The sequence below is a fragment of the Pipistrellus hanaki genome (genome assembly GCF_964339955.1).
Source record: "Pipistrellus hanaki genome assembly, chromosome: 15".
NCBI classification, from domain to species: domain Eukaryota; kingdom Metazoa; phylum Chordata; class Mammalia; order Chiroptera; family Vespertilionidae; genus Pipistrellus; species Pipistrellus hanaki.
This window is the reverse complement of record NC_140517.1, coordinates 44,938,360-44,965,761: the sequence shown is the minus strand read 5'-3', so window position 1 is coordinate 44,965,761 and position 27,402 is coordinate 44,938,360. Positions and strand designations below refer to the sequence as shown.

At 54.6% G+C, this 27,402-nt stretch overlaps 1 protein-coding gene across 4 annotated transcripts in view; it reads right to left on the bottom strand.

The window, feature by feature from the left end:
• Nucleotides 1-18,214, bottom strand: part of BICRA (BRD4 interacting chromatin remodeling complex associated protein) — a 67,567-nt gene extending 49,353 nt beyond the window's left edge. For 3 of the 4 annotated variants that reach the window (XM_084905764.1, XM_084905769.1, XM_084905768.1), the window contains exon 1: nt 17,922-18,214. The gene's annotated coding sequence lies outside the window, so the exon portion shown is untranslated. Of the gene's footprint in view, nt 1-16,366; nt 16,835-17,921 lie in introns of those variants that run through there. The other variant, XM_084905765.1, reaches the window with a different exon arrangement.
• Between the last annotated feature and the right edge of the window lie 9,188 nt (nt 18,215-27,402).

Sequence of the window (27,402 nt, the reverse complement as noted above, 5' to 3'; positions counted from 1 at the left end):
ATCCAATTTAAAGACGGACAAAGGTGCCCTAACCGGTTTGGCTCAGTGGATAGAGCATCAGCCTGTGGACTGAAAGGTCCCAGGTTCGATTCCAGTCAAGGGCGTGTACCTTGGTTGCGGGCACATCCCCAGTAGGAGATGTGCAGGAGGCAGCTGATTGATGTTTCTCTCATCCATGTTTCTAATTCCCTATCCCTCTCCTTTCCTCTCTGTAAAAAATCAATAAAATGTATTTAAAAAAATAAAAACAAAATTGAGAGAGAGAGAGAGAGAGGAGTCAAGGATGATGTAAAAGTGCCTCGCTCTGGTCCCGGGGGAGGAGGCAGCCTGGAGAGGAGCAGGCCGTGTGTGCTGTGCTTTGCCTTTGGGGGAGGGGAGGGCCATGCTGTGCCTTGGAGACCCCCCTGGAGAGTTCAGCACATGGTTCAGGCTGCAGACGGCCTGCCTGTGCGGTGGAGTGAGCACCATCTCCTCGGCCCACTCGCCCCCGCTTCCCCTGCCTGACTGTCTACAGGGCCTGGCCTCTCTGGTTCCCTGACTCTGCTCCTGGCCCCTCCTGACGCCCCCCCGCCCTCATCACCAGCCCCCCTGCTTTTGGAGAACAGGTTTCCAGAAGCCCCCCGCCCGCTCCTACAGCCCACCCAGCTTCCCCCCTCAATCCCATCAAGGGTTGGCGCGGCGGCTCATTCTGAATCGTCCAGCAGGGAGCGGAGAACCTGGGCGAGCCACACGCGGCTCTTTGGCCCCTTGAGGGTGGCTCTTCCACAAAATACCACGGCCTGGGCGAGTCTATTTGGAAGAGGTGGCGTTAGAAGAGGTTTAAGTTTAAAAAATTTGGCTCTCTGCCGAGACCGGTTTGGCTCAGTGGATAGAGCGTCGGTCTGCGGACTGAAAGGTCCCAGGTTCGGTTCCGGTCAAGGGCATGTACATTGGTTGCGGGCACATTCCCGGTGCGGGGTGTGCAGGAGGGCAGCTGGTCGATGTTTCTCTCATCATCGATGTTTCTAGCTCTCTATCCCTCTCCCTTCCTCTCTGTAAAAAATCAATAAAATATATATATTTTTTTTAAATGGAGGCTCTGCCTACAAATTTAAAAAATTTGGCTCTCAGAAAAAATTTCAATCGTTGTCCTGTTGATATGTGGCTCTGTTGACTAATGAGTCTGCCGACCACTGTGCTAACCGGCGTGTGCAATCTGCAACCGGGGACGTGGGGAAGGGGAGACAGGATCTGCACGCACACGGGCCCACGACCCTTTATTCAAACTCCTCGGCGCAGATGTGAGCCGGCCGCAGCCGTGCCCCACGCCGTGCCAGGGGATGGCGCGCCCGCGTCTGTTACAGAACACCCACGGGAGGCCCGGGGGCGGCACCCTGTAACCAAACCCTAATATTCCCGCAGCCAGGCCCATGCCCATTCCCTGGCAGAGGGACACAGACCGACTATAAATAGCCTGGCTTCAGGTCTGGCCCTGCGGCCGGGCCCGGCGGGACCATCACTGCTGCCGGCGGCGGCGTTTTGATTGGGCAAACCGGCTTCCAGTCCCGGCTCTGCCATTTTCTGAGCCCGAGCAATTGACTTCGTACCTCCGGGGTCTGGGCCCTGGGGATCAGGAAGGACCTGGCTGCTGCCTGGAGGACGTAAACAATAATGGCGACAGCCGAAGCCGGTTTGGCTCAGTGGATAGAGCGTCAGCCTGCTGACTGAGAGGTCCCGGGTTCGACTCCGGTCAGGGGCATGTACCTGGGTGGCGGGCACATCCCCAGTAGGGAGTTTGCAGGAGGCAGCTGATCTATGTTTCTCTCTCATCCATGTTTCTAGCTCTCTGTCTCTCTCCCTTCCTCTCTGTAAAAAATCAATAAAGTGTATTTAAAAAAAAAAAAAAAGAATCCTACCCCCACGAGCGATGGGGAAAAATAAGGCATGTTTAAAGATAAATTAATAATAATAATAATAATAATAACAATGATGATGACAGAGAGAGCAGCAGCAGCAGCCATACTGGCCGCTAACCTCTCCGGGGCCTCCCTATGGTCGAGGGGTCCTCAAACTTTTTAAAGTGGGGGCCAGACCACGGTCCCTCAGAGAGCTGGAGGGCTGGACTATATGAACTACTAATTCCTACTGTAACACCTCGGCTGCACTCACTGCCCAAAAAACCTGGCGGGCCGGATCAGACTCCTCTGCGGGCCGCATGTGGCCCGCGGGCCGAAGTTTGAAGACCCCTGGTCCAGGCGGGTCCCGGGTTCTGTGCTGCCATCAGGTCGCTGACTGGAGCCCCGCACACGGCTGGGAGGCAGCCCTGCTGGGTAGTTTCCCTCTGTCCCCGAGGCCCGGAGCAGCTGGCCCAGGAGTTTATCTGACACGGGCCTCATACACCGTCCAAAACGTGGGTCAAACAGCCCCTAGGTCAGGCCGACCCGTTCCCGGAGCGGATCCCCTCCCCGCCCGCCGGCCGTGGAGATACTGTAAACAACCCCAGCGCTGCTCTCCCCGCCAAACAGGCCCAGAGGGAGGCAGTCAGTCACTCCCCGCACGGCCCGAGCCCACACGTGCCGCCCGCCTCCCCATCCAGCCTCTCTCACGCCACCCGAGCGGCCACCCTCCCCCGCCACCCGCGTGTCCTCTCGCCTCTCCCTTTTCAGTTCCCCTGAGACCTGGCCTTCCTCTGAGCTCACAGGCAGCTCCGGAGGCTGCCCGGGGCCGCGGGGACGGAGAGTTATGGAAGCAGGAGCCGGGCTGACTCTGGCCAGGTGTCCCCGGGGCCTGGCACGGGGCAGGCACTCCGTAAATCCCGGCTGCTGTTTGCAGGGGTGAGAGCGGTGCAGCCTCCGTGGAATGCCTTGGGCAGGGCCCGCCCACACCTTCCCTCTGCCTGAGCAAGTCCTCTTCCAGGAGTCTGGCTGGTGGTGGGAGCACTCTTGCACAAGCGACGGAAGGTGTGGCTGCAAGAATGTCAGGTGCCGCCACTCCCCGGCTCTCAAACCCCCCGTGGCTCCCATCTCCCCGTGGATTCCTAGTCCAAGATGCAGAATGGGACGCGAGGGCAGGGGTGGGGAATGTCTGGCCCGCGGGCCGTCTGAGGCCCGATAAATCATTTGGTCCGGCCCTGCCTAGGCATTAGGGGTGAGTTCATTAAATGTCTGACCAAATACAGCAGCTGATTTTTTTTTAAGTTGATAATTTTATGTGGCCCGTGAATGATGTTATAAATATCCAAATGGCCCTTAGCAGAAAATAGGGTCCCCGCCCCTGCTCTAGAGCAACAAAGAGGTAGTGTGAATCAGCTAACAGTGGGGGTAAGAGGGAACACTAAATTGCTCAATTCATCTAAGGGAGGCAGGAAATGAGAAAAAAGGAACAAAGAGCACAGCACGGGCCATAAACAGAAAACAAACAGCAAGAGGCAAGATTTAAATCCAGCCGCGTCAATAACGCCGTGAACAGCGGATGGGCTGAGCCGGCAAGTAGCTCCACTCCCGAGCACTTTATATAAAAAAAAAAAATGTATTTTTATTGATTTTGGAGAGGAAAGAGAGGGAGAGAGGAGAATCATTTATCGGCTGCCTCCTGCACGCCTCCTACTGGGGATGGAGCCCACAACCCAGACAGGTGCTCCTGACAGGAATCGAACCCGGGATCCTTCAATCCGCAGGCCAACGCTCTATCCACTGAGCCACACCGGTTTCAGCTCCCAAGCAAAACAGCAGCTCTTCACGGAGTTAAACACAGCATTGCCATATGACCCAGCCACTCTACGCCTAGTTTATATCCAAGAGAACTGAGTCCTGGCCTGTGTGGCTCAATTGGTTGCGCTTCCTCCCGGGCACTGAGGAGTCCCGGGTTCGATTCCCATTCAGGACATAGGCCTGGGTTCTGGCCCCCATCCCCAGTAAGGGGTGTGCAGGAGGCAGCCGATCCATGTGTCTCTCTCATCGGTGTTTCTCTCTCCCTCTCCCTTCCTCTCTCTCTGTAAAATTAATAAAAACATGAGGAGGGAAGGAGAGAGGGGGGAGAAGAACTGAAAGCAGGGGCCTGGACAGACTCTATGGCAATGTTCAAAGCAGCACCACCCGCAATAGCCAAAAGGCAGAAACAACCCCAGCGTCCACAACGAACAAGCAGACAAACAAAAGGTGGATGTACAGGCAACGTACTATCCCTCAGTCATGAGGAGGAACGAAGCATGGATACCACACGGCTGAGCCTTGAAGACATGACACTCGGTGAATTATCAGCCATACATGGAGGATGAATGCCGTATGATACCACTTCTACGAGGCGACTAGAGCAGCCAATCTTTAAGGTCAGAAAGCAGAACAGAGGTTACCAGCAGGGGAGGGCCTGAGAGGAGATGCTGAGTGGGTCGAGTTTCCGTTTGGAACGACGAAGCAGCGCCGGAAGTGGATCGCGGCGCTACGTGCACAGCATGGCAAATACACCTGCCACTGCATCCCTTCCCGGGAAAGGCGGACCCTGGAGAATGTCACGGTGTGTGTACTGAACCCACCAGAAGACATATCACTAATGATCTTTATATTGATCGCAGGTTGAGATGATACTGTGCTTCCCCGAAAATAAGACATCCCCTGAAAATAAGACCGAGCGCAACTTTGGGAGAAAAAAATTAATATAAGACACTGTCTTATTTTCGGGGAAACAGGGTAGTATTGTGGGTATGTTAGAGTCCATAGAGTAGACCCACATTAACTTCCCCGGCTTCTACTGTGGCTACTAAAAGAGTTCAAAGAACATAAATGATTGGTATTTTATTTCTACTGGGCAGCAATGATCTTAATAGTAATATGCTAATCGTCAGATGGAGACTGTCCGACTACATGCTATCTGCAAGAGACACACTAACTATAAAGACACGCCTAACGGGTTTGGGCTCAGTGGATAGAGCGTCGGCCTATGGACTGAAGGGTCCCAGGTTCGATTCCGGTCAAGGGCATGTACCTTGGTTTCGGGCACATCCCCAGTGGGAGGTGTGCAGGAGGCAGCTGATAGATGTTTCTCTTTCATTGATGTTTCTAATTCTCTATCCCTCTCCCTTCCTCTGTAAAAATCAATAAAACACACACACACACACACACACATATATAAGCTCACAGCAAATACTGGAAACAAACTTTAAAAAATCCATAAGGTAGAGGGTAAATAAATCATGGACGACTGCCCCTACTGGGTGGCTCAATAGGTTGAAGCGTTGTCCCATACACCGAAACGTTCTAGATTGCTGACATGGAAATAATCCGAAGACATTTGTTCAAGTTAAAAAGTAAGGATAGAAGAATTCATAGGGTATGTATGCTCAAAGGAAAAAAAAAAAAAAATGTATGCCTAGAAAAGGGGGTTGAAAGAATACAGTGCAATTGGCCCTGGCCGGGTAGCTCAGTTCATTAGAGTGTAATCCCAATATGCCAAGGTTGCAGGTTCGATCCCGGGTCAGGGCACATACAAAAATCCACCAATGCCCTAGCTGGTTTGGCTCAGTGGATAAAGCATCAGCCTGTGGATGGAAGGGTCCCGGGTTCGATTTCAGTCAAGGACAAGTGTCTGGGTTGTAGGCTTAATCCCCAGTGGGGGGAATGCAGGAGGCAGCCGATCAATGATTCTCTCTCATCACTGATGTTTCTCTCTCTCTCCCTCTCCCTTCCTCTCTGACATCAATAAAAATATGTATGTTTTAAAAAGCCACCAATGAATGTATCAATAAGTGGAACAACAAGTGATGTCTCTCTCTCAAGGCAAAAAAAAAAAAAAAAAAGATACAGCACAGCTGAAAACAGTTTGGCTCAGTGGATAGAGCGTCGGCCTGCAGACTCAAGGGTCCCAGGTTCGATTCCAGTCAAGGGCATGTACCTTGGTTGCGGGCATATCCCCGGTAGGGGGTGTGCAAGAGGTGGCTGATCGATGTTTCTCTCATGGATGTTTCTGACTTTCTATCCCTTTCCCTTCCTCTCTGTAAAAAAATCAATAAAATATATTAAAAAAAAAAAAAAAAAAGAATACAGCACAAACTTCCCACAGAGGTCCCCTCTACAGAGGGAGGCGGGGACAGTGAAAAGAATTATAGTGTTTTGTGACTCTTTTTCCTGTGTAATAATTAATACAGATCTTCCCTCAAATTAGCAAACCGGAAGCTAAGAGCTGAGGACTCCTACTTTAGCCTGGGCACCCGCAGTCTCAGACTGGCAGGGCACCTGAAGCAACTGGAAACCCCGGGGAAACCACGTTTGCAATTCAACTGTGTGGTCAGGGGCGGCGGGAGCCTCACCTGGGAGCCTCAGAAGCGCTGAGCCACAGGTCTACTGAGTCAGAACCCACACGTCCACAGGCCCCCAAGGACCTGTGGCCAGGTCAGGTTTGAGAAACTGTTGGCGGCTGTCTGCACCAGTGGGCACAGACTAAAAGCTGGTTAGTGACAATAATAGCAATGACAGTGAGAGTGATCAACGACCTTTTTTTTTTTTTTTAAAAGTGCGTTGTCTTTTTCTTAACATATTTTTATTGATTTCAGAGAGGAAGGGAGATGGAGAGAGACAGAAACATCAATGACGAGAATCATCGACCGGCTGCCTCCTGTATGCCTCCTTACTGGGAATCAAGCCCACAACCCACGCATGTGCCCTTGACCGGAATCAAACCCCGGACCTTTCCGTCCGCAGGCTGGCACTCTATCCACTGAGCCACACCGGCTGGGGCTCAACTCGCATTTGTAACGTGCTTATATGCCAGGCACCTGACAACACATTATCTCAAGTAAGATCCCACAACATTCCCATCGTTAGGTGATTTAGGTCAATCGAAGACCTCCCATCTGCCGTCCCAGCCTCCACAAATCTCTAAAATCCACCCTTTCCCCTCGGTCTTTAAAAATCACTGGCCCCGCCTGCCATGACCATCTTTATGTATCCCTCCCGGCGTCCACAGCCACAGGCCCGTCAGCAGCAGAAACATTCGTTGTTGACGAAACCGGTCTGGCTCAGTGGGTAGAGCGTCGGCCTGCGGACTGAAAGGATCCAGGTTCGATTCCGGTCAAGGGCATGTACCTTGGTTGCGGGCACATCCCCAGTAGGAGGTGTGCAGGAGGCAGCTGGTCGATGTCTTTCTCTCATCGATGTTTCTAGCTTTCTATCCCTCTCCCTTCCTCTCTGTAAAAAATCAATAAAATATATTTAAAAAATAAATTAATTAAAATATAATAAAAGTTGTTAGGCTTATTTAAAGAAAAAAATAAATATTCCTGTTGCAGAAACCCTGCTTGCTAAGGCATTCCCCACCATCATGTGCCGAAACAGTCTGACTTCTGAAACACGGTCCTGGTTAGTGCCATACATGCAGCACGTCTGTTAACCCGCGATGTCACGTAGCTGACCTGCCAGAGGAAGGGAGTAGTCCCCTCTCGCTGATGGGGAAACTGAGGCTGAGAGAGGTGGGGGCCCTTGCTCTGGGTCCTCAGCCGGCTGCAAGCCAGATGCGAGCCATGGGACCCTGACCCCTCCACCCCCCATCCTTTAGGTCTTGCTGACTCATACCAGCCTGTCACACACACACACACACACACACCCGCCCTGGCTCTCACAGTCTCACACACACACACACACACACACACAGCCTCCGTCTGGGGGAAGCTGGGCGGCCAAGGCCACGGTTATGCTAATGAGGACACCAAGGAGGGTGAGAGAGAAAGGAAGGAGGGACCGCACCCCGCGGAGCCGGGCCTTCCAGAGGCTCAGCCGAGACCCAAGCTGGACCCCAAACCAGAGTGGGGGTGGGAGGGTGCGGGTGGCCTCCAGGCTGAGGGCTTTCTCATGGTGGCTCCGGGAACGAGGAAGTGGAGAAGTTTTATAGGTTCTGCCTGCGGCCTGACCGTCACTGAGCAGCTGTGCGGTTCTGGGCAAGCCACTGAACAGCGCTGTGCCTCAGTTTGCTCATCTGTAAAACGGGGATGCTCACTGCACCTGCCCCTGAAGGTCCTTCTGTGCGAGAGTGAGTCAGTGCTTAGACCGGCGCCGGGGCAGTGCTAGCTGTTGTTATTGTTCTTATCGTCGCCATGGTCACAATCTATGCAAAGCTCTCAACCGGATCCACAAGCGCCCCGAGATCCTTGGCCAGATTTGGGGAGAGCCAAGTGTGCATTTCTCTGGGGAGGAGGTCTGTAGCCTCTGGTCAGGTTCCCCAAGGACCTGCCACCTCTTTTCCTCAAACGGTGAACCCCAGCACACTCTTACCCCCTGGCCGAAAGGGGGAGGGCTGCAAGCTCCCCTGCCCCGCGGCCCCCACTGCCCGGCCCCCGGCCCCTCTCTTCCTGTCTCCAAGCCGGTCCGCGCTGGCTCCTGACCTCCTCCCCAACCCCACAAACACCTTTCCTCCACCTTCATGCCTCTCCCTTTCCCCCCTGGCCTCTTCTCCCTCCTGGGGCCAACCTGGTAATGCCTCTTCCAGAACTTTCCTTCACTCCTTTCCTTCTCTCTCCTGAGCCTGTAAGCCTGCTCTCAGATCCCGAGAAACCAAGCTCCTGTGCTCTTCTCCTCCCCACCTGTGCTAGGCCGCCTGGCCCCTCGTTTATGCACCAAATTCCCGAGATTGCGAGCTTATTCCAGGCCAGATCCTGGGGAGGAATTCTGTCTCGGGAATAAACTAAGGCAGAGGTCGGCAAACTGCGGCTCGAGAGCCGCATGCGGCTCTTTGGCCCCTGGAGTGTGGCTCGGCATTAGAACCACTTCTTCAAAATAGACTCGCCCAGGCCGAAAACCAACTTCAAAGTTTCAATCGCACTGTCTGTGCGCGCCCGCACATGGTATTTTGTGGAAGAGCCACACTCAAGGGCCCAAAGAGCCGCATGTGGCTCTCGAGCCGCGGTTTGCCAACCACTGAGCTAAGGGACGCGAAGGAGGCTGGACAGGGCCAACGAGGACGGCTCCCGGGCAGAGGCCTGTGGGACGGGGAGGAGCTGGGGGAGACCTGCGGGCAGAGGGCACTGCAAGGACAACCATGGGCGGAAGGACCAGCCTGGTGGGTGGAGAAGGCAAGGTTAAAGATGAGAGGTGAGGTCAAGGAGATGAGCCCAGGCCAGACTGGAGGGTGCTGCCTGAGAGGTGAGGCTTAGATGTTTAGTTGAGCATGAAGGAACTATAGAGGACAGCAAGGTATCCTCCTTCCTTCTTTCCTTCCTCCCTCCCTATCCCCCTACCTCCTTCCCTCAATCTCTATCCCTCCCTCCCATCCTTCTCCCTCTTCCCCTCCCTTCCTCTCTCCGTCCCTATCTCCTTCTGTCCCTTATTTCTTCCCTATCCTCCCTTCATATTTCTATCCCTCCTGTACTTCCTCCCTCCCTTATTTCCCCTCTACCTTTCCGCCCTTCCTCCCTCCCTCTTTCCCTCCCTCCTCCCTTCCTCCTATCCTTCCCCTCTCATGGCTCTTCATTGCGTTCCAGTCTGGCTCCCGCCCCCACTACTCATCAAACCCAGGATGTCTTTGCTTCCAGAACAGCTGCTTCCAACCCAGGAAGCCCGACCTCAAGTCCATTTAAGCTACAACTCCCCTACGATGTCCCTGAGATGCTGACCGTGCCGGACCCGGACCCGGACCCGGACCCTCCTCCCTCTCTGTCTCTGTTTGGGTCAAAGAAACTCCCGCTCTTCACGTGGGCGGCCCTGTCGGTGGATCCTCACCCCTCTCCTGTCCTCTCCCTGGGCTCACTTATCCCTCAGTGCCACCGTCCCTCACTGAGACCCCCCCACAGCTCATTCACTCACTCTCCATCTCTCTCCTCTCCGCATTCCTCCACCGGCCAAGAGGTGCTAGAGCTTTGCCCTCTGGGGCTCCAGTTCCCCAAACTACCAGCGCTTCATCTCGCCCCAAGACAGGGCAGCTGTTCCCAGCCTCCGTGTCTCAGGCCCTCCTTCCCCATGAAGCTTCGGCTGGCTTGGGCGGAGCATCCCACGCTTCTCTGCCAGAATGGGCCCCCTCCTCCAGGAAGCCCGCCCTGATGCCCCAACATACCTCAGAAGTCATGCCTCCTCCCAGCATCATCCACCAGCCCAGCTGATCAAGATACTGATCTCAAGTCCCAGGGAGGATGGGTGTGTGCTCGGCTTACCTCCTGCCCTGGCCCTGAGGGCAGAGCACTAAGGCCAGGCACAAGGAGGCCCGCCGCTGTGTGAGTCTGAATTAACCAGATTTCGAATCCACCTGGATTCAAATCCTTGCTCTACCAGCAGCTAGCTGGGTGACCTTGGACAAGTCACTTGACCTCTCTCTAAAGCAATCAGTAAATTTTTATTTTTTAAAATATATTTTTAATTGATTTTTTTACAAAGAGGAAGAGAGAAGGAGAGAGAGAAACATCGAGAGAGAAACATCAATCAGCTGCCTCCTGCACACCTTCTACTAGGGATGTGCCCGCAATCAAGGTACATGCCCTTGACGGGAATTGAACCCGGGACCCCAGTCCCCAGGCTGACGCTCTATCCACTGAGCCAAACCGGTTTCGGCAATCGGTAAATTTTTTAAAAGTTATCTTTAAAAATAGAAAGCTTTCCACATCTTGACTCACTTAAATCTCAGAACAGCCCCGGGAGGGAAGTTCTGTTGCAGATGAGGAAACGGAGACCCAAAGGGAATCTGATTGGCTGGGACCTCGCCTCCATTTAAAATGCCAACACTGAGCCCTTGCCGGGTGGCTCAGTTGTTAGCGCATCATCCCGATACCCCCAGGTTTCGGGGTTGATTCCCAGTCAGGGCACATACGAGAATCAACCAATGGATCCATAAATAAGTGTGAAGAGCAAATCAATGTTTTTCTCTCTCGCTCTCAAAATCATTAAGAATCAATAAATAAAATGCCAACACTATTTGCCTAGGGCCGTGGTTGGCAAACTGAGGCTCGAGAGCCACATGTGGCTCTTTGGCCCCTTGAGTGTGGCTCTTCCACAAAATACCACGGCCTGGGCGAGTCTATTTTGAAGAAGTGGCATTAGAAGAAGTTTAAGTTTACAAAATATGGCTCCCAAAAGAAATTTCAATCATTGTACTGCTCATATTTGGCTCTGTTGACTAATGAGTTTGCCAACCACTGCCCTAGGGTTTTGTTGTTGTTGATATATATATATTTTTTTTTTTTAAATTACAGAGAGGAAGGGAGAGGGATAGAGAGCTAGAAACGTCGATGAGAGAGAAACATCGATCAGCTGCCTCCTGCACATCCCTACTGGGGATGTGCCCACAATCAAGGTACATGCCCTTAACCTGAATCGAACCCGGGACCTTTCAGTCCGCAGGCCGATGCTCTATCCACTGAGCCAAACCGGTTTTGGAGGTTTTTTTGGGGGGAAGCAATAAAAGCGTGGGTCTGATCTCACGTGGGAGACTTTGCTACTTCTCTTAATAATAATAACAATAACAACAATAATAATCATCATCCCACTAACAGTTTCTGAGCCCTGCTACATGCCAGGCCTTGCACACCCGTGAGCACATCTGAGGTGGGTCCCTGTTATTCCCATGTTTTCCAAATGAGGAAACTGAGGCACAGAGCAGGGAAGCCCTGTCTGTTTCAGAGCCGCGCCAGAGCAGCCTGCTGTGTGCCGACCCGTTCAGAATGCCGGCATTGTTCCCATGGGCCTTTGGGGAGGACAATGGGGACCTTTCAGAGTGGAGAGGTCAGCCTGGTCCCACGGGAGGACAGCAGTCACAGAGGAAACAGCAGTGAGCTCGATGCAGGCCCGGCCCGGAGGGCTCTGCCTCGTTAGGCCCTCCCAGCAGACCCTCCAAGGGAGCCGGCCTGCGCCCATTCTACAGACAAGGAGACTGAGACCCGGAAAAGGCACCCCTTGCCCCGGGTCACGCCGTGATGAAGTGGGAGGGCCAGCGTTCCCTGCCATGCCTGCCAGTGCAGGGGGGTCACGCGGCAGCTGAGATAGAAAGGCCGCAGGAGAAAGAACGGACAAAGAATGACAGACAACACCAGCATCGCTGTATGGCTACCTATGAACTTTTTAAAAAACATATTTTTAAAAATATATTTTATTGATTTTTTTTTTTTTTTACAGAGAGGAAGGGAGAGGGATGGTTAGAAACATCGATCAGAGAAAAACATCGATCAGCAGCCTCCTGCACACACCCTACTGGGGATGTGCCTGCAACCAAGGTACATGCAGGAATCCAACCTGGGACCCTTCAGTCCACAGGCCGATGCTCTATCCACTGAGCCAAACCAGTTTAAGGGAAAAAAAAATTATATTTATATTTATATTTATATTTATATTTATATTTATATATATTTTTAATTGATTTCTGTGAGGAAGGGGGAGAGAGAGAGAGAGGAACATCAATGAGGGAGAATCATTTATCAGCTGCTTCCTATTTCTACTGAGTCCCACACCCCGCACTGGAGTTGAGCCCACAACCCGGGTGTATGCCCTGACTGGGAATCGAGCCGTGACCTCCTGGTTCATAGGTTGATGCTCAATCACTGAGCCACACTGGCCAGGCTACTATGAACTTTTTATAGATGTTAGTAAACCCTCACAACCACCTTCCAAAAGCAGGTGCTGAGGTGAACCCATTTAACAGAGGGGGAAAACCGAGGCCTAGGGTAAGCAAGCCTCTTGGCCGCAACCATTCAGCTAGCAAGTGGCGGAGCCTAGATTCGAACCAACAGACAGGTGGCTTCCCAAGCCCACGCCCTTGACCTCCACACCAACCGGCAAGCACATGAAGCAGGCCACAGGCAGGAGGACGAAAACCCCCGGCCTCAGGCAGGAGGAACGAAGACCCCAGGGAGGGACAGGTGGGATGAACTGAACAGGAAGGGGAATGACTTTAAGATCCGGCTGCTTCGGGACCTCCTCAGAGTGACCAAATGACAGGTGGCAGGTTAAGAATCCAGCAACCCCGCTTCCAGGAGCTGACCCCACAGGTGTGTCCATTTCCCAATAAGACGCCTGGAAGCACGCCTCCCCTCTCTGTGCGCGGGGACTTCTGGGAACATCTCCACGTCCGTCCGCGTATGCCAAGTCAAGGAGGACCCCCCCCACCCGCGGAATACCACGCAGCCAAGAAAAAGACGCGGAAACCCTCCGTGTAAGCACAGGAGTGTCTCCCAGGCAGCTCAAGTGAAAAAATCCGCCTGCAGGATGACGGGAAGAGTGTGCCACCGTCTGCGCACAATAAACATTTTTTAAAAATATATATTTTATTGATTTTTTTTACAGAGAGGAAGGGAGAGGGATAGAGAGTTAGAAACATCGATCAGCTGCCTCTTGCACACCCCCAACTGGGGATGTGCCCGCAACCAAGGTACATGCCCTTGACCGGAATTGAACCCGGGACCTTTCAGTCTGCAGGCCGACGCTCTGCTCTATCCACTGAGCCAAACTGGTTTCGGCAATAAACATTTTTAAAGATAGACACACAGGGGAACGTGTGTGTGCGGAGCATCAGAATGAGGAGCTGCGTCTGGGGAGGTGAGCCGGGTCCCGGGGACGCCAGCGGAAACGGAGGAGACGTGTTCCTTTGAATGTGTCCCATGTGCCTATGTCGCTTAGAGAGAAAAAGAGAGAGAGACACGGGGAGAGAAAGAAGTTGCTTCTCCTCGGGGACTCCCCGACAGACTTTGTCAAATCCCACCCAGGGAATCCAGCCCTGAAAACACCCCTTCACTTTCTCCTCCTCCCTGACAGACGGGGCCCTGGCACACAGTAGGCCGCCCTGGCACACAGTAGGCCCTCAGGAAGTTTCACAGGAAACAATTCAGAAAACAAAGGCAGTCTCCCCAGCTTTCTCCTGCCAACAGACCCCCCTCCCCCATGAATACACAGGCTGCACAAAACCAACTGTCAGCACAACCAGAAATGTTCTTGGAAAACATTCTCTCCCCCTTGGGGAGACTCTCCTGGCCCCGAGACACAAAGGCGTCAGTCCACGGGGACAAGCCTCTAATGGGGGGACTCCAGGCAGGGGTGACGGCAAGAGAAGGAATGAGGAGGGGCCCCTTGGGGGACAATCAAGCCAACATTTCCCATGAGCCCCTCGTGTGAGGCATCCCAGGCTGGGGAGCCAGGTCCCCGGCAGGGGAGGGGCAGTGACTAAGTGAGGGCCCCCCTCCTTTCGGAGGGAGGGGGAACACTGACAGCCACCCTGGATGTGTAGCTCAGGACTTACTATAATATTTCTACTAAGAGCGGGAGTGCCTGGTGGGGGAGGGGGGAGGCCCCAAAGAGCCCAGAGCCAGACAACCACGCCCCCAGCCCTCTCCCCTGCGGGGCGCGGGGGGATGGAGCCCCTCGGTCGCTCTCCAGGCCGGGCTGCCTGGAAGGAATGCCAGGCTTCCCTGTTTCCAATTAGCTTCCCCACCAGCAGCCCTCCGCATTCTTGAGACCAGGAGTCAAGGCAGCCACGGGAGAGCCGGGAAGGCTGGCGGGAACTCGGGACCTGGAGAACCCTCCCACACCTGGGGGGCACCCTCCCCCCCCCGCCCCCCACTCTCATGCCCACCCCCACCCCCACCCCCACCCCAGGGCTTGGCGCTGACCTCTTGGCCCCTCCACAGACTCTGGGAGCTGAGAAGGGGAAGAGGACCCCACATCCCCAGGGGATGCCCCAGAGGCCTCTGGGAAGGAAGTGAGCCAGGAGGCTGGCAGGGCACAGGCCTGTCCCTCTGGGGCTTACGCCTGCTTCCACCTCAAAACGAATCTATTCCTCCTTCAGGAAACACACAGCCCCCTCCTGCTGCCCACCCAGAAGTATTTCTACTTCTGCCCGTCATCTTCCGGAGGAAGGCATTTGCACATCAAGGAGAGGACAGCAGTTGGGGGGCAGGGGCGCCCTCAAAATGTGGTCCTCCCAGCTCTGCTGACAAACACGCAGCCCGCTGGCCACCGCCCCAAGCCATGGCCCAGGCTTCCCCGGAACTCAGCTTCTCCATCTGGTGAGGGAGGGGACACAGGACCCCCCAAAGGTGGACTCAGCACCGGGGAAGGCTGAAGGGAGAGGGTCAGACGGGTGAAGGGTATGTCACCGGAGCGGAACCATGTACAGGCGGGCCCCACTGGCCACGGAACATGCTCAGGGGTGGACACCTTCTGTGATCTCCGTACCGCCCCCAGCACCAGGCAATCCTCCCCATCCTACAGGCGGGCCACATCCCACCCACTGAGTGAGAAATAATAAAACGTCTTGCCGAAACCAGTTTGGCTCAGTGGGTAGAGCGTTGGCCTGCGGACTGAGGGGTCCCAGGTTCGATTCCGGTCAAGGGCATGTACCTTGGTTGCGGGCACATCCCCAGTAGGGGGTGTGCAGGAGGCAGCTGATCAATGTCTCTCTCTCATTGATGTTTCTAACTCTCTATCCCTCTCTTCCTCTCTGTAAAAAATCAATAAAGTATATTAAAAAAATAAATAAACAAACATCTGGATACACGTCCACCCCCTCAAGGTCAGCGAAGGGAACTGTCATTGTCCCCATCTGCAGGTGAGGAAATTGAGGACGAGGGAGGGAAATGGCCTCCTCGAGGTCACAGACTGGGAGCAGGCGTGTGCCACCAGGCCAGGCAGGGAACGGGCAGGAGAGCTCTCTGCCGGCTGCCTCGGGTGCCAGGGAGGGCCATGGGGCAGAATGACAGCCAGGTGCCCAACCAACAGCTCAGCTGCCCTCCCTGCAGGGTTGGGGAGCAACAAGCCAGGGCAAGTCCCCGCTCAGGGGGAAAAGAGGATGACAGCGGGGCTGGCTCCTCGGTGACCTCAGCCAGGCCTGGGCCACCCCTTTCCCCTGACTCACACATCTCCAGCTCCCAGCTCCCACGGGCACACGCTGGGCCACAGGTGACATGACCCTGCCCTCAGCCCCGCGGTCCGGGTGCCCTCTGACAGCTCTGTCCGGGGATTCACTACATCTGAGACCCAGGTCGACGGAAATCAAAGGGACCAAGTGGCAAAGAGGGGTACAGCGGGACCTAACGGTTTTTTAATGCAGTTGGAGAAACCTGAGAGGGTTACAAATTGGGGCTGTGTGACCTTGGGCAAGTCACTTAACCTCTCTGAGCCTCCATTAAGCCTGCCTGCAAAAATGGACGAATAGCAGTCCAACTTCCTCCTCCCATGGTGGCCACTTTGCCCGCATGCTCCCTGGGTAGAGAGACGAGCTTATTTATCTCCAACTCCTAGGAGTTGGGGAGCTAGGGTGGTGAGGGAGGTCAATGAACCCCCGTAAGTCCCACCTGACACCAGCACAGGGGCAGGGAGTAGTTCCTGAGCTGTGTCACCTCCCCTTTCTCAACCACCATCCCCAGGTCAAGAACTGACTCAGCCTCACCCCCACCCCCGCCGCACGTGAGGGTTGGAAAGCGCTCAGCACTTACAAATCTCAGGCCTTGGTGTCTCGGTGTTTCTACAAACTGTTTCCCAGACAAGCGCCCTCGGAAAGAGGTGAGGGAAGTGCAGGCGCTGGGTGCAGACCCAGATCCTTGCAATACTATTGGAGGGCCGTGACAAAGGGGGCTGTCAGTCCCCACGGGCGGACGGACGGGCGGACGGGAGGACGGCAGCCTCTGTCCGGGACCTGTCACCCCCGCCTCCCCGAGGCGCTGCTGACACGGCGGCCCCTGACCCCACCTCCCGGGAGGCTCAGCTGCTCGGAACCACAAAGCACAACAAAGGGGCGCGGGGAGGAAGGAGCCGCAGCGCCTTCCAGTCCCCGCGGGCGCCGCGCCCCCGCCCGCGCCCTCCCCCGCTGGCCGCGGACCAAGGCCCGGCCGCCCGGGTCCCCTGTCTCCCCGCGGCCGCCCGTGACAGCAGCCGGAGCGGCAGCCCAGGGGCAGCCAGGGACGGGGAAACCAGATGGCTCCGTCCCTCCTCCCTCCTCCATCCCGCCCTCCCTCCGCCCGGTGCCCGCGGCCAGGCGGCCCTCCGCGGGCCCGGCTCGCCCGGCTCCCCCCAGGGAGAGGCCTGCCTTTGTCTAAAGGTCACCACCCGAGCGCGGTGCCCGGGCCGGGCCGCTGCCTCCCCTTCCCGGGCCCGGGGGGGTGGAGGTGGGAGGCGGGGGGCCGCCCCAAAGCCCGGGAGGTGACAGGGGTGAGACCCCCTCCCTCCTCCCCCCTCCCCCTCCGCGGCCCCCTCCGGGACCAGCCGGCCCGCTGGGGAGGGGTCCGCTCCCGTCCTTTCCCCGCCGGGGGTGGGGGACCAAGTCAACTCGTTTCATTGTTTAGGGGCGACGGGGAGGGGGAGACCCAGTGGCCTCCTTCCACATCCATCCCTCCCCAGCTGGCCGGGGGCCCCCGTTTCCCCCCCCCCGCCCCCGGCAGCCCCGGGAGACATTTGGGGAGGGGGCGCCGGGGACGGGCGAGAAGGGGACGGGCGAGTCTCGAAGCCTCCGGCCGGGAAACCGCCGTCCGCTGCCCCGCTGCCCTCCTCTTCCCCCCGAAAAGGCCGGGGAGGGCGCGGGGGGCGGCCCGCGGGCCGGGGAGGGGGTCTCCCGCCCCTCCCCCCGTGGAACGTTAGGTCTCGTCTCCCCGCCGCTCCATTGTATCCCCGGCCGCCGGCGGGAGGGCCGGCGGGAGGCACCGGGCGCCGGGTCCGGGCAGGGAAGCCGGGCTGGGGGGTGAGGGGGGTCCCCGCAGGATCGGGGCGGCGGTGGCGGGAGGAGAGACCGGGGGGTGGGGGGCTGCCGGGGGCGGTGGGCGCCGAGCAGAAGAAGAAAAAAAAAAAAGGAGGCAGCGGACGCTGCGCCCCGGCTGGGGGGCTGAGTGTGTGGAGTGTCGGGGGGGTGGGTTCGGCCCCGGCTCCGGCTCCCCACACACACACCCTCGCCTCCAAGCCCCACTCCCCCCTCGCTTTCGCGCCCTGTCACAGCCCCGGCTCGCAGGTAGAGAGAGTTAAGAGATTTAAAGAGAAATTGCTACATTGTGAGAAACTCACCCTGATGTTTGAGCAGCCGTCGGCGCGGGGTCTCCGGGACGGCCCCGCACGGGCTGCACAGGGAGGACCCAGAAGGGGCCGACCGGCCGGGCCGGTCAGCGCACTGCCTGATCGCATGGCGGCCGCCCGGCAGCCTCCGCCGGGTCCCCGCCGCCGCCCCGCGCCGCGGCCCGGGCGCCCCGGCCCCGCCGCGCCCGCTCCGGGGAGGACCCCCCTCGGGTGTACAAAAAAAAAAATTATTTTTAATGAAATGCAAAAGAAAAAAAAAAAAACCTTTACAGGTTTTGTGTTCCGCCCCCCCTTCCTCGTCCTCCTCCTCCGCCTCCTCCCTCCGCCCTCGCTGGGGGCGGGGCCTGGGGAAGCCCCGCCCAATCCCGGAGAACCGGCCCGGGCTCCCGGCGCCGAGCGGCGGGCCCGCCAGCCAATGGGAGGCCGCGGCCGCCCGGGGAGGGGGCCCTCTGCTCCGGCTCCGCCCCCTCCTCTGCCCCGGTCCCGGGGGTTTGGGGGCGCGCCTCCTCAGACTCCGGTGGAGTCCGGCGATGGCCTCTCACGGCGCTTGGTGTGGCCGGAGAACGAAAGGGATTCGCGCCCCCAGATCCCGGGCGCCCCCAAGCCCAGCCCGGCTGGGAAGGGGGCGCCATTTGCCCGGGGGCGCGCCCCGGTTCGGGCGAGGGTCGCCGGGCGGGAAGACGCGGTGGTTTGAAAAGGTAGCGGGGGTCGCGTAGGGAGAAGGAGGGCAGGTCTCGCCTGGGAAGCCGCGAAGGAGCGGAGTCCTAGCCTTAAGGTGGCGTGGGCTTTGGGGCGACTGGCCGAGAACCCCGGGCTGGCTGATCGCTCATCCCAGTCGGTGTTGGCCGAGCCGCGACGGCCTCGCGGCGGGCGCTGGGGACGGGGGTTCGTCGTGCTGCAGAGCCGGCCTGGAGGGACTCCCGGGGCCCCAGGTCGCAGCGATAAGAGCTGGGTCCGCTTCCTCCGCGCCTGGCCGGAGAGACTCACACGCTCATTCAGGGAATGCATGGTGCGATGAGCGCCTACTGTGTGCCCTGTGCCGGGCGGAGGGCCCCGCGGAGACCAGCCAGGCCTGCCTTCCTGGGCGCCCAGGGGGACTGATGGTCCCCTAGTGCCTTCTGTCTCCCCGATGCCTAGCACAGCTCCATGCACACAGAAGCTGCTCAAGAAATGTGTTCAATAAGTCAGTGACTGAAACGTATCTCTATTTTTTAAGCTTTAGCATTCACCTAGTGTTTTTGTGGCACTTCATATTATTTAAACCTTTTTTTTTTTTTCCTTTAAAAAATTTTTTTGTGAAGGGACCACAGTGGCCCGGCCGGTGTGACTCAGTGGTTGAGCATCCATCTATGAACCTGGAGGTCAGGGTTCAATTCCGGTGAGGGGCGTGCAGGAGGCAGGCGATGCGTGGTTCTCTCCTTTCCTCTCTGAAATTAAAAAAAAAAAAAAAAAAAAAAAAAAAAAGTAGATCTTCTCCTTGAAGAAAGCAAGGTTTTGGGAAGGAAACAAAACAAAACAAAAAAAAAAACACGAGAGAGGCCACAGTGGTTAAGGGCCCTGACCCAAGTCGGGGAGCCCCAGTTCACATCCTGCCTCTGCCACTTCCTTGCGTCTGACCTTGAGCAGATTCACTTTTGTTTGACCTTGAGCTGATTCACTTGGCCTCGGTTTCCTCATGGGCCTCACTTCATAGGGTCATTAGGAGGGAAGGAGCTGCACCTCGCAGGAAGTGCCCGATAAAGTGTTGGCTGTTATTATTATATAAAAAACAAACTATCAGTTTCAAAGGTGAACACATGGTCGCCCCCAAAGGAGAGAGTGGTGGGCCACTGTTATAATTGGCCATGCACTGCGTGTATGTGACCCTAGGGATGAATAGCAATAGATACACTTTCGCTTTTTGTGTAGCTTGCCCTTCCGTTGGCTGTGATTGAACTACACCTTGAGCATTCATTAACTAGTGCCAAGTTCAATGTTTCCAACCCTCAGTGCTGCCTACTGGGAAGAGACCTCTGATAGGCCCTCCTCTGAAGGGCCCCTTTGCCCTTTACACCCCACCCCACACCCTTCCCGCTGGTAACCACCACACAGTTGTCTGTGTCTATACGTTTCAGTTTCATACCCCATATTATAAAATTTTTTAAACATAGCAAAGTTAAAGAAATATAATGAAACCTATATAGCCACCATCCAGGGTTGCCTATTACGCTATTTGCTTCCTCACATATGTGCGTCTATCCATTCATCAAATCCATTTTATTCTCAGACGCCTTTAAAAGTAAGTGGCACAGCCAAAACCGGGTTGGCTCAGTGGATAGAGCGTCAGTCTGCGGACTGAAGGGTCCCAGGTTTGATTCTGGTCAAGGGCATGTACCTTGGTTACAGGCACATCCCTGATAGGGGATGTGCAGGAGGCAGCTGGTCGATGCTTCTAACTCTGTATCCCTCTCTCTCCCTCTCTGTAAAAAATCAATAAAATATATATATATTAAAAAAAAAAAAAAAAAAAGTAAATGACACAGCTGGTGTGGTTCAGTGGTTAAGCGTAGTAGGCCCATGAACCAAGAGGTTGGCAGATGGATTCCCAATAACGGCACATCCCCAGGTTGATCCCTAGTAGGGGGCATGCAGGAGGCAGTCAATAGAGCAGATCGATGTTTCTATCTCTCCCTTTCTCTCTAAAATCAATAAAATCTCTTTTAAAAAAATATATTTTATTGATTTTTTACAGAGAAGAAGGGAGAGGGATAGAGAACTAGAAACATCGACCAGCTGCCTCCTGCACAGCCCCCACCGGGCACGTGCCTGCAACCAAGATACATGCCTTTGACCACAATCGAACCCAGGACCTACCAGTCTGCAGGCCGACGCTCCATCCACTGAGCCAAACCGGTTCTGGCAATAAAATCTCTTTTTTAAGTTAAGTGGCTGACTTCTGTTTACCTCCCCCTGAATACATCACCAAGCCCGTAACCCTAACTCCCTGCTCTGAAAAACTCTGAGGCCTGTAATCAGAACCCCCTGGGGCCAGGTGCTGGCTTTTATTTACATTTCAATTCTATTCTCCTTCTGTGAAAGAGAGAAAAGTTCAGAGGGGTGATAGAGTAGGATGGAAGAAGATGCGTCCACCCTTCCAAGGCCGGCAATCATGCTGCCACCCTGGGCTCCTGGCACAGGATCCTTGTCCGCCAGTTTGGGACTTAATCCCACAGGAATCACAGTGGGTGATGGGCACCTCACAACTGTTTGCTGGTGGAATAAAGGGCTCCTGAAAAACTTGCTGTGAGGCAAAGGACTTCTCCTCAAGGCCCTTGGCGCCACTCAACAAGCATAGCCCTAGACATTGCACCTAGGATTACGAAAACCCCTGCTCTCAACATGACCTTGGATTCCTGGGTCCCTCAGCTCAACCTTTAATAGACTGTTTTAACTATAACTGTGCAGCTGAGAAGGAGAGTCAGGAAAACCCTATTTGCTGTGGGAGGGTCCCCAGTACCTTGCAGAACTATCCTGCTTGTCCCATACCCGACGCACGGGCTCCGAGTCCCTCTTCGGATGTTAACGCTGCAGCGGGAGCACTCCGCTCCCCGCAGGTGCCACCGCATTTCCGGTCTGATCCAGGCTGGCTTCGGCTCCTCCGCACCCCACCAACTACCCAACCAGATCCCTTTACTTTTAAGGGCGCCTGGCACCTCCTACCCGCCCAGCAGCCCAGCTCCTACCCTGCAGGATCCTCCTTAATGTCTAGCAGGATCGCCCTTGCTTTACAGAGGAGTGTTTTTGGTTGTTTGTTGTTGTTGTTGTGCGTTTTTAATAAATGGGTTGGGCCTCTGAAAGTCTTAAACAATGCCCATCGCGGTCCTCCCTCGCACCGGCCACTGCAAAGTTGAAAATTTCTGCAACCCGTTGTTTCTTTTCTTTTTTCCTTTTTTTTTTTTTTTTAATTGTTTGAAGGATTACAAATAGTAGTACATGTCTCCTTTTTTTCCCCCCTTGACCTCCCGCCAGCCTCCCCTACCCCTGCCCCCCAATATGCCTTCACCTCCCCCATCATCCCCCATGTCTTGTATCCATTGGGTATGTTTATATGCACCAAGTTCTGTTTCTTGACATGGGAAGGGTGCCGTGTTCAGTCTAGCAGCACACGTGAGATCCCGTGTGTTTTTCTAATATGCATGTACTATTTCACTAACAAGGGCGAACAAAGCAAGAAAAAGCCTTGCCCAACCCCAAAAATACACCTGGCGCCCTTCCACGCTTCCTTCAACGGGGCCTGCGCGGAGGAGAAAGTTTCCATCCGAGACTTCTCCGCCATCCGAGTTTTAGCGCCGGGCGCGGGAAGAAAGAAGGGATCAAAGGGCACGGATCTCGGGGCGACCTCCGCCCTCGGGCCGCGCCCTTTCCATGGGACTGGCAGAGCCGGAGCGCGCAGCCTGGCTCCCAGCCCGGCTCCCGGCTCGGCCGCCCGCTCCGGGGACCCAGACCTGGCGCGGCGACCGAATCAGGCATCTGCGAGCCCAGCCCGGCCTCGGGTCCTCAGCGCGGCAAGTGCGGGGGGCGGGGTCTGACCGCCCATTGGTCCGGGCCTGGGGGCGTGGCCACCTCTAAGACCCGCCCCCAGCCCCCGCGGGGTCCTGTGAGCGTCGCGCCGGCCCGAGGTCTTACTCATCGGGGGCGGGGCCCGAGTTTGTTTACACGTCGCCATTGGTTGGATTTGAATCGCCCCGACCCGGGCGGGACTCGGAGGGCCGGGGCCCTGCCTGACAGCTTCGGGGATGCCCATGCCCGCACTCCCTGCACCGCCTGGGACAGTGCAGATCGGAGTCCCCTCGGCCGGCGGATGCGAGCAGTGGGGGGCCGGCAGGCTGAGGCTTCCGCCCGTTACGTGATAAACACTAACCAAGGGATGAGGAGCATGGTTTTTGTTGTTGTTGTTTTGTTTTCATAAAAATGCATTAGGCGCTGAAACCGGTTTGGCTTAGTGGACGGAGAGATCCCAGGTTGAATTCCAGTCAGGGGCACGTACCTTGGTTGCGGACACATCTCCATTGGGGGGGGGCGCGGGGCTGTGCAGGAGCGGCTGGTCGATGTTTTTTCTCTCTCATCGATGTTTCTAACTCTCTCTCCCATCCTCTCTGTAAAATATAATTTAAAAAAAAAAATTTTAATGCAGGAGGCAAAACAAACTCGGAAACAACCTAGCTGTCCGCTGGGGGATGAGGTTCTCGAGTAAGTTGTGGTCCGACCCACAATCGGACACGAATTAACCGTAATATGAGGGAGCAACACGTGAACCCACACGAAATGAGCTATGGATCCAATCAAGGGGGGGAAAGCAGAGAAGGGAGCAGAGTATTAATGTGAAAGGTGCGGAGTGGGGGAAGGTGTGCTGACAAATATTTAGATATTAAATGCTCAGAATATCTATCTTTGAAAGAAGAAGAAAAAAATGGTAACAGCAGCTGTCTGTGGGGAAGGAAATAGGGTAGGTGGAGGGTAGATCTTCTTGCACTTTTGTAAGTTTGAACCTTGTATCATCCACTCAAAGAAATATAAAACAACGTAAATAAAGTGGATAGAGCATCTGCAGGAGGACTAAAGGGTCGTGGGTTCCATTCCGGTCCAGGGCAAGCGCCTCGGTGGCAAGCTCAACCCCCTGCCAGCCCCAGTTGGGTGCATGCAGGAGGCAACCAATAGATGTGTCTCTCTCGCATCCAAGTTTCTCTCTCTGACTCTCCCTCTCCCTTCCATTCTGAAAAATCAATGGAAAAATATCCTCGGGTGAGCATTTAAAAAAAATAAATATAAAAATATGAAGTTATGCCCTTACCGGTGTGGCTCAATGGATAGAGCGTCAGCCTGCGGACTGAAGGGTCCCAGGTTCAATTCCAGTCAAGGGCATGTACCTTGGTTGTGGGCACATCCCCAAGTGAGGGGTGTACAGGAGGCAGCTGATTGATGTTTCTAGCTCTCTATCCCTTACCCTTCCTCTCTGTAAAAAGTCAATAAAACCTATTAAAAAAAATATGAAGTTATGAGAGCTCTCCCTTTGCATCCATGCCACTAAGAAAACTCAAAACCCCGACTTGGTTATGAAGGTCAGTGGCCTGCGCGGGGCCCACCCCCTCCACTTTGAATCTACCAGTGGGTCCGAGCTGCCTGTCACTACTTGAGCCAATGAAGCAGAGTCAGGGTTGAATCCTATATGAGCATGTATTCCCATAATGCTGGCAGTATGGGAGAGCAGCAGGTCACCCACGAAAATCTGCTCTACCTCCCCTTCCCATAAACCAGCTGCTTTGGGTGGGACAAAGATTGCATGGGGAGCCCTGTCCAGTGTGGCTCAGTGGATAGAGCATCAGCCCATGGACTGATGGGTCCCGGGTTGGATTCTGGTCAAGGGCATGTACCTTGGTTGCAGGTTCCCTGGCCCAGGTTGGGGTGAATGCAGGAGGCAACCAATGGATGTGTCTCTCTCACATTGGTGTCTCTCTCTGTCTCTCCCTCTCCCTTCCACTCTCTCTAAAAAATCAATGGGAAAATATCCTTGAGTGAGGATTAACAACAACAAAAAGATGACGTGGGGAAGTGGGCAAAAGGAATAAGAATGGGTAGAACGGTTACAGGTTACAGCCGACTCAGGCTGGGGGGAGGGAGCACAAAGGGCGGGTGCCTCCAGGATTGCTCCAGGTTGCTTCAACAACAGGTTGTTAATCTTTCCGCGATGATAGACAGCAGGAAAGGAGAATGGACTGCATTCGGATGTTTAACTCCCATGTCTCGAGGCATACAACTCTCAGCCAGGTTGGAATGTGCTTTCTCTAATCAGAACATAACAATCATGTTAACAGAGCATGATTCATATCTACAATAATAAAAGAGAAATATGCAAACTGACCATATCTCTGCGACACCACCCATAAACCAATCAGGAGTGAGTATGCAAATTAACCCACCAAAGTTGGTGGGTTAATTTGCATATGCAGGGGGCCTGCTATGAGGAGGAGAGGGGGCAGAGAGGACTGAAGGCTCCTGCAAGAATGAAGGCCTGGGTCGCAGGTGCTGGAGGAAAACCCGTGCTGGCAGCCAGGGGAAAGAAGGCCTATTGCACAAATCTTCCTGAAATAGGCTTCTAGATTCTAATATGGCTAGTCCCCACTATTCTATTTCTGCCCCTGACAAGTGCAATAGCAGTGGTGGGGGGGGGGGGGGGAGACACGACACACTGAGAATGAATTTCCTCACCTCTTCACCAGATATCCAGGCCCAGATCCAGGGAATGGTTTTATTTGTTGCTCTGACATCCCAGGTGCTGCCAAAACCGGTTTGGCTCAGTGGATAGAGCGTCGGCCTGCGGACTGAAAGATCCCAGGTTCAATTCTGGTCAAGGGCATGTACCTTGGTTGCGGGCACATCCCCAGTAGGGGTTGTGTGAGAGGCAGCTGATCAATGTTTCTCTCTCATCAATGTTTCTAACTTTCTATCCCTCTCTCTTCTTCTCTGTGAAAAAATCAATAAAATATATATATATTTTTAAAAACTGTAATATAACATCCCAGGTGCCAGGGAGAGAGGGGATCAGGGGAGAAGACTTTCTGGGCAATGTTTGTGCAGAGGAGGGGGAGGAGGGATAGGCCTGTCTTCTTAGGAAAGAGAAGAGAGAAGTCAAACCTCGGAGAAGGGAAGCCAGCCTCCTGGGGAAAATGACACCAGGGTAGAAGGGAGAGCTGTCTGGCTTTGACGCTTATTGTTATGCTTTGCTCCAGGAGATCTGCAGAAGAGGATGCAAAGGGCTTCCTGCAGCTGATGAGTTTTGGGCCTGTTACGGAAATTACTTGTGAGGGCTTTCTCTGGGTAAGTACCCCATAGGGCTGGTGAGACATGCTTTAGACAGCTGTGCAAGCCACACGGGCCTAGAGTGAAAATGTACTGGGCCATGAGATGATGGAGTTACAAGCAGTATTTACCAGTGAATGCTCCGATGACCCTAGCAAGTAGTAGGGTCTAATCTCATCCCTGGTTCACAGATGAGGAAACTGAGTCACAGAGAGGTTACAGCGTTGCCAAAATCAGGAGCCACATGGATTCAAACTCAGGCAGCCCTGGCCCAAAGTTTATACTTTAACCACCATATTACACTTGCCCCTAAAAAGTTTCTGGTTCTTGTTGACTTGTTTAAAAAGATATATGAAGTTTTGTACACCTGAAACCTACATCATTTTATTAACCAGCTAGAGGCCCGATGCATGAAAATTCATGCACTGGAGGCGGGGGTGTCCCTCAGCTCGGCCTGCCCCCTCTCACAGTCTGGGAGCCCTCAGGGGCAGGAGGCGACCCAGTGATCAGGGGAAGGCAATGCCCCCAACACACCCCTGCTGCTGCCACTGCCGGCAGCACAAGCCTTGGCCCACCCTGGTTACCTGAGCCTCCGGCGGCCCTGGGTAGCTAGGGGGCGGAGGGGACTAGACACCACCATCTTGTGACTGTGGGCACCTCCATCTTTGAGGGGATGGTAGTCAATTAGCATATTCCCTCCTGATTGGCTGTGCATGCTGCTATCTTTGTGAGGGCATGATGGTCAGTTAGCATATTCCCTCATTATTAGATAGGATGTCACCCCAATCAATTCAATACAAACGGAAAAAAAAGCTATATGAAGCTTGATGCAGATTCTTTTTTTGTGGGTGAAGGCTGGAGAATTTATTTATTTATTTATTTAAATATATTTTATTGATTTTTTACAGAGAGGAAGAGAGAGGGATAGAGAGTTAGAAACACTGATGAGAGAGAATCATCGATAAGCTGCTTCTTGCACACCCCCTACTGGGGATGTGCCCGCAACCAAGGTACATGCCCTTAACCGGAATTGAACCTGGGACCTTTCAGTCCACAGGCTGACGCTCTATCCATTGAGCCAAACTGGTTTCTGCTGGAGAATTTTTTTAATGTATTGATTTTAAAGAGAGAGGGGGAGGGAGAGAGAGAAAGAGAAAGAGAAAGACAAAGAGAAAGAGGGAGAAAGAGAAAGAGAGAGAGAAACATTGATTTGCTGTTCCACTTACTTATGGATTCATTGGTTGATTCTTGTTTATGCCCTGATGGAGGGTAAAACCCTCAACGTTGGCGTATCGGGAGGACACTAGCCACTGAGCAACCTGGCCAGGGCAAGAGGATTTCTGGTGGTCCTCCCGTATTCTCTACCAGGGCAGGTTTAATTGTGTGAAGTGCCTCCCACAAAGGCCAAGTTTTGTCCTTGGCCCTCCTGCCCCTCTCAGCACGGAACACGTTTCTGGTGCTTCCTGTGTGCCTGACACAGTGCTCGGCCTTTCCCAGACGTGAGCGCAGTGACACCGTACAACAGCCCTGACGTCAAGTCATCATTCTCATTTCACAGACAAGTTACATAGTGGCCCAAGATCCCACATCTCCTCGCAAAAAAGAAGATAAAGTCCAAGAATGGGTTCGGCCGCTG